Raw genomic sequence first — 7,324 nt, forward strand, 5'->3', positions numbered from 1 at the left:
TAGCAAGAATCTGTTGTAATAAAGCTTCTATGGTGGAACTTTGTTCTTGCTGTTTTGGTGGAGAATTCATATTTTTCTGCTGAAAATTAGGCAATGGTTGCCTATTTTGCTGATATGGAATTCCTTGTTGCTGTTGTGGTTGAAAATTCTGATTTTGGACTTGATTTTGCTGATTTTCCCATGAAAAGTTGGGATGATTCCTCCAAGTTGGATTATAAGTTTGAGAGTAAGAATTCCCCATTTGCTTGTTTCCATAATTACCAACATATGCTGCTTGCTCTCCATAGTCTACTCCACAGCTGGTAGTTCCTTCTGCATAAGCCACTTGTTGTAAACTTCCAGATGATGATGATGAACTAACCAACATACTTAAATCTTCCATCTTCTTAGCCAAGACATTTGTAAGTGCATCAAACTTTGCATTAATCATGTTGAATGGATCAAGATCATACATTCCAGCAGCTTGCCTTTTTTGAGTTGGAGCTGGTCCTCTTGGACTACTCCAAAGATGAGTATTCTTTGCAATTTTCTCCAATAGCTCATAAGCTTCATCTTCATGCTTCATAATAAATTCTCCTCCTGTTTGAGCATCAATAATTCCTCTGATCACAGGAGTAACATTTGTGTAAAAATTCTGATTTATCATCCATTTTGGAATGGCATGATGTGGGCATTGTCTCTCTAATTCCTTCCATCTCATCCATGACTCATAGAGAGTTTCATCTTCTCTTGGTCTAAAAGCTGTCATTTGGTTCCTCAATTCTTGAGTTTTTCCAGGTGGAAAATATTATGCAAGAAATGCATCAGTGTGCTGCTCCCAATTTGTAATGGAGTTGTGAGGTAAAGAATCAAGCCAATCCAATGCTCTATCTTTCAAGGAGAATGGGAATAGCTTCAATCTTGCTGCATCATCAGATACTCCAGGTTGTTTTTGCATGTCACAGATCATAGCAAACTTCTTCAGATGTGTGTGTGGATTTTCAGAAGGATGTCCTCCGAATTGAGAATTTTGAATCATTTGAAGAACTTCAAAATCCATCTTGTAACTATTTGCATCAATTCTTGGTCTTGCTATGCTCTCTCTCAAGTCATCAAAATGAGGAAAAGCATGATCCATCATACTTCCCTAGGCACATTAGCATTTACAACCTCTTCTCTTTGGGCTACATTTTCATTGTTTCGATCATTTCCAGCATTACCACCAATTCTAATTCTTTCATCAGCCATGACTTCTTCTAATTCAGTTTCTCTCAAAGCTTCTTTTCTTTTTCTGGTTTCTTTCTTGTTGGCTTTACAAAATTTCTCAATTTCAGGATTGAACAATAAGGATGTGTCACTTGTGCTTCTAGCTCTTCTAATAAAAGATTAAAAGTACCTGAAAAAGAATAAACAAACACAAAATGAAAAGATAACAAAAATAAAACTATAAACAACTAAAATAATCAAGAACTCAATCTTAAACAAACAACTCCCCGGCAACGGCGCCAAAAACTTGATGTGGCCCAACCGCAAGTGCACGGGTTGTACAAGTAATATAGAAAAGATATCGTTCCCATGAGGAGTTGTGTTAATGATTGAATTTTTGATATAAAAAAGTTGACTAAATTGAACTATTCTTGAAATTAAAGTAATAAATTGATGGGTATTTGAGTATGAAATCTATATTTGCAAAATTAATAATCTATCCAACAATGTATTAATTAAACTAAAATTGCATCAATTTGAAATAAGCAAGTTGAAATATGGTAAAATTAAAATGGCAGGCAAATAATTTTAATTAAAAATTAACAATTATGAAAAGACGATTCCGGAGTTCGGGATTTCATATTCGAGCTATTTTGGAATTTTAAATTGGTTATCCAATCTTGTGGAACTTACGGGTTTTAAGGAGATTAATTCTTAAATCCTTTGAATACCCTTTCGAGTGAGACAAAGAGTGCCTTAATCAATCTAATCCTACTTTCGTGGAGTTAGAGTTAATTAAGACCCATTAAGTTCTTTAATTAATCTGTAAATCCTCTTAATCCTTAGTCTATTTCTAGAGCTAAGTTAATTAAGTCCAATTTCTTGATTATCTATCACAAGGCCTTCTCCTTGCGGTGCCTCAACCATGGATTAAGAACATTACTCAATGGGATCCTACACTAAGCATGTCATTAAGCACACAAGAAATGAATAAAACTCATTAAGATCAGAAAATATGGATTACCCAATCAAAATCCACAAAATATCTCAAATATTACAACCCTTACTCCAGAATCAAAATAAAACTACTCACTATCCATAATGTTTACAAGAAATTATGAGTTTATAAGGAAATAAAGCTTTAATCTAAGCTAAGAAACAAGAAACTAAACACTAGAAATGTAGGAAAAATGTAAGGAAATAAAGAAATCTGCAAATCTTGGTTGAAAATGGTGTGGAAGGTTAAAATGACTCTTCAACTGCTGCCTCTCCTCTTTCTTTCCTTTTCTGCTCCTTTCCTTCTCTTTTTTTGTCCCCCCTCCTAAAATGGGAAATGGGACTATTTATAGTATTTTCTGACATGGAGCCCTAAAATGGTGTGTTTGAGGAGGGATTTTCTGAGGGAATCTTCTGTCAGCTCATTAATGAACTCTTTATGGGACTGCATAAGTGGACTGCATAAGTCATGCAGTCCCTTATGCAGTTTTCGGCTGGTTTCTGGTTCACTTATGCGAAACTGCATGACTTGGTGCATAGGTTATGCACAATTCCGTGAAAATGCATAAGGGAGGCGTGAATGTGCATAAGCTATGCAGTCTCCTTATGCACATTTCGGCAGGTATTGGAACAGTGATTTTTCTCCTTATGCAGATCTGCATAGCTTATGCGGCAAGTTATGCACAATTTGGTCAATGCATATTTCAGCTTGAAAACTTATTTTTGACATCTTTGGCTGTAGAAGTCACTCCTCAATGGCAAAATTTCTTTTCAGTCCTTCACAAACACCATTTTTCCTACAAAACAAAGTAAAAATTACAAATTAATCCAAAATTGACAATTATGAAAAACTAACTAAATAACTAATGAAATTAGCTAAAAATAACTAATAATAAAATAAAATGGCTATGAAATTAGACCTAAATGACTATGCAAAATATATGCATCAGTAAAAATGTCATAACTTAAGCTACAAAACGCCAAATGGAGTGATTCGAAAAGAGAATTAAAGAAGATACATCAAGAAACAACTTTGATGAAGAAAGTTTAGTCAAATTTCTACTATAGATTGGTCCAATGGAATAGTAAACCTAAGTGACCAAATCTGAATTTTTGAAATTACTTCCAATGAACTTTGAATTGAAATTAGCAACTAATGCCAACAAATGTAAAATTCAAAATGTGGTATTTTGGTGGAATTAGAACTTACATACCTATTAATTTTGAAAAAGTCAATATTTTGGCATGAATAGTAAGGTAAATAGTAACTATCAAACATCAAATACAAAGAATTAAATAATTAACTTTGTCAACATGCCCTAGTATGCCTAGTATGATTGGTTTGGATAGGTTGGCATGCCAATAGGATTCCGATAACAGTACTGCATATGGCTTCGCGCCATTTCATGATTTATGGCATATAGTATCATTTTGTGATATTATGGCTTTTGGCCACTTTGATACTCTTGATAACTTGGCCTTGTGCCCGATGATTATTATGGCTAGTTAGCCGTTCTGTTACACACCTGGCAGACACTATGTAGCCGATAGTGTGACGGCTCGAGGTACTTAGTACCCAGTGCCAGTTTACCCATTTATCCAATCCAGTCACTGGTATAGGTTACTTGGGCAACCAAATAAATCTTAATAATTTATTACCAAATAATGAATATGAAAAGTACTATATTAATAATATTACTAATAATTACCAAATTTCAGTCTGCATGAAATAAAAACATAATTTTTGCATATTTATTTATTTAGTTTATTTTTATTTTATATTGGCATCACTAAGCTGTATTGCTTAGCGTGTCGCTTTTTGCCACGTGTAGGTATTGGAAGCACAGATAGAGAGTCCAGCAGACCTTAGACTGGGTGAGAGTCTAGATCTGTGTTGAGTTCGGTGTCACCTTCACTATAGTGCATTTTGGATAGGACCCATTAGGCTTGTTAGTAGTTTTGCATTTTGTAGTTATGTATTCATTTTGTATTGTAAATCATGAACCTATGTAATTATTATAAATTATGCAAATTAATGAAGATTGAGTATTTCTTTTATGAATGTGATGATAAATTTATTTATGTATAAAATGTTTGAAATTATGAATGGCAATGTTGAGATGAAGTATTGGAATAGAATATGAGAAAGAATTTACATTATTGAGATCATATTACCAAGATTCCGAACAGGTGGGATTCATCAAAATCGTTAATAAATTAGGAGAAACTCCGTCAGTTTCTCTGGTAAATAAATTGACCCAAAGTAATAAAATAAAATGTAAATACTAGAAACTATAATAAGATAAATTAAGACGCTCCGGCATCTGGTGTGACATGCCTCACTCGGCTACACTATAAACGGGTAAGGGTGTCACATTTAGTGGTATCAGAGCACGGTTTAGGCGTTTCTCGGTTTAGATAGAGTCTATACCAAGCATTGCATTTATAAGTGTTGAGGTGACACTAATGCAGATCTATTTATTTTTTATTATTTTGGTTAGGATATGGACCCGACATCGCAAAGAGCCGTTGAGGAAGAGGTAGAGAGTCATGTTTCACCCATGGCTAAAGCTGGAGGCAGGAGAGAACCTGCTCCACCAGTGTAAGAGGTACCTGTTCAACCTCAGCAGGCCTTATTTCAGCAAATGACCGAATTCTTCAGGCAGATGACTGAGGCTATACCACAATCACAGTCATAACCTCCACCACTACCACAGAAGTCCCATTTGGAGAAGTTAAGAAAATATGGGGCTGTGGATTTCCTGAGTAAGAAAGAAGATGACCCCATGGCAACTGAAAATTGGCTAGACAGAACGAAAAGGATACTGAGACAACTTCACTGCACCCCAGAACAGAATCTGGAGGGTGCTATGTCCCTACTTCAAGATGATGCTTATCAGTGGTGGGATATAGTATCCAGGGAGGTGCAACCAAACCAGATCACATTGCAATTTTTCCTCACATAGTTTAGAAAGAAGTATGTCAGTAATGTGTATATGGAAGAGAGAAAAAGGGAATTCATCAATCTGAGACAGAGACAACTGTCAGTATCAGAATATGAAAGAGAATTTGTTAGACTGAGCCGATACAGAAGAGAGATAGTTCCCACAGAAGCTGAGAGGTGCAAAAGGTTCGAAGAGTGGTTGAATGATAATATCAAGCTACTCATCACTGCCTTAAGGATCACGAACTTTGCTCAGTTGGTTGAAGCTGCATTGAAAGTTGAAAGGGTCAGAATTAATGAGCAGAGCAGAAGAGATAGACAACAGAAGAGAGGTCCGGGTCATACCAGTTCTTCTATTGAACTTGGTAAGAAGTTCAAGGGTCCTTAATCTCAGGGCCAGAGTCAAACACAAGGTCAGGGCCAGTCCCAGAGGCCCAGATCTCAGTTCACACCGAGGAAAGGCTAGTTCACACTATCAGTGGGTAGCTTTCCAAGGATGGTGTATAGGGGACCAGCCCCAGCAGTCTCTTCGGCCTGTCCACACTGCCATAAGAGGCACAATGGTGAATGTTGGCGAGTAACTAGGTGATGCTTCCAGTGTGGGTCTACTGAGCACCAGATCAAAGATTGCCCAAGGAGGACTGCTACAGCTGCTCCAATATAAGCAGAAAAACCTGCCCCTGCATCTCAAAGGGGTAGAAGGCAGGATAAATCTGAGGTAGTTGGAACTTCATAGAGGTCGACATCAGAGTCAGCTGAGAGGCCAGAGGCCAGGCCACCAGCAAGGGCGTATGCTATGAGGGCTTAGGAGGAGCAGGATGTGCCAGATGTCATCAGGATTATGTTCTCTCTCTATGACATACCTGTGCATGCATTGGTGGATCCAGGATCCACACATTCATATACTTGTATTGAGTTACCTGTGGAGAGGGGAATTCAAGTAGAGGAAAGTGACAAAGATATTCTAGTCACTAACCCATTAAGCCATAGTGTGGTAGTAAATAGAGTGTGCAAAGGTTGCCCGATGAGGATTCAGGGATATGAGTTCTCGGCAAACCTAATTGAATTTCCCTTCCACGAGTTTGATGTGATCTTGGGAATGGATTAGTTGTCACGTCATTAGGCAATAGTGGATTGTAGATTGAAAAGGATTACATTAAAAACTCCTGAGAATGATGGGATAACAGTTATGGGGGAAATGACAGATTTTCTGTCTAATGTCATCTCAGCCACTGCTACAAGGAAATTGATGAGAAAAGGCTGTGAAGCCTATTTGGCACACGTGGTTGATACTAGGCAGGCTAAGCTTGACCTGTGTGACATACCCACTATAAGTGACTTCCCTGATGCATTCCCTAAAGAATTACCTGGTTTGCCACCAGAAAGAGAAGTATAATTTGCTATTGAGATAATGTAGGAAACAGCACCAATCTCAATTGCTCCTTATAGGATGGCACCTATTGAATTAAAGGAGCTGAAAATCCAATTACAAGAGTTACAAGATAAGGGGTTCATACGCTTCAGTGTGTCACCATGGGAAGCTCCGGTGCTGTTTGTGAAGAAGAAGGATGGGACTTTGAGGTTATGCATTGACTACCAGCAATTAAATAAAGTGACTGTGAAGAATAAGTACCCATTGCCCAGAATTGATTATCTGCTTGATCAATTGAAAGGAGCAGGCGTATTTTCCAATATTGATCTCAGATCAGGGTGTCATTAGCTAAGGGTAAAGGATGCAGATGTGCCTAAGACTGCATTCAGGACCCGATATGGGCACTAAGAATTTCTGGTGATGCCGTTTGGTTTGACAAATGCACCAACAGCTTTCATGGACCTTATGAACTGTATCTTCCATCCATACTTAGATCGGTTTGTAGTGGTCTTTATTAATGATATTCTGGTGTATTCCAAGAATGAAGAGGAGCATGATGAGCAATTGAGAATTGTTTTACAGATATTGAGAGAGAAGAAACTGTATACTAAGCTGTCCAAGTGTGACTTCTAATTGAATGAGATAGCCTTTCTTGGACATATAGTATCAGCTAATAAGATTAGAGTGGATCCCAAGAAGATCAAAGCAGTGATGGAATGGAAGCCTCCCAAAAATACAACTGAAGTCAGAAGTTTCTCAGAGCTAGCTAGATATTACAGAAGGTTTGTAAAGGGGTTTTCTCTGATAGCTGCTCCACTGACCAAGTT

General features: G+C 37.4%; 1 non-coding gene across 1 annotated transcript; it reads left to right on the top strand.

Annotated features, from left to right (window-relative positions):
* The first annotated feature begins 656 nt into the window (after positions 1-656).
* Positions 657-763, top strand: LOC131170800 (small nucleolar RNA R71). The gene has a single exon (XR_009141567.1). It is a non-coding gene; the product is annotated as a small nucleolar RNA R71 (small nucleolar RNA).
* Positions 764-7,324: the final 6,561 nt, after the last annotated feature.

Source organism: Hevea brasiliensis, chromosome 11 (assembly GCF_030052815.1).
Source record: "Hevea brasiliensis isolate MT/VB/25A 57/8 chromosome 11, ASM3005281v1, whole genome shotgun sequence".
Lineage (NCBI taxonomy): Eukaryota > Viridiplantae > Streptophyta > Magnoliopsida > Malpighiales > Euphorbiaceae > Hevea > Hevea brasiliensis.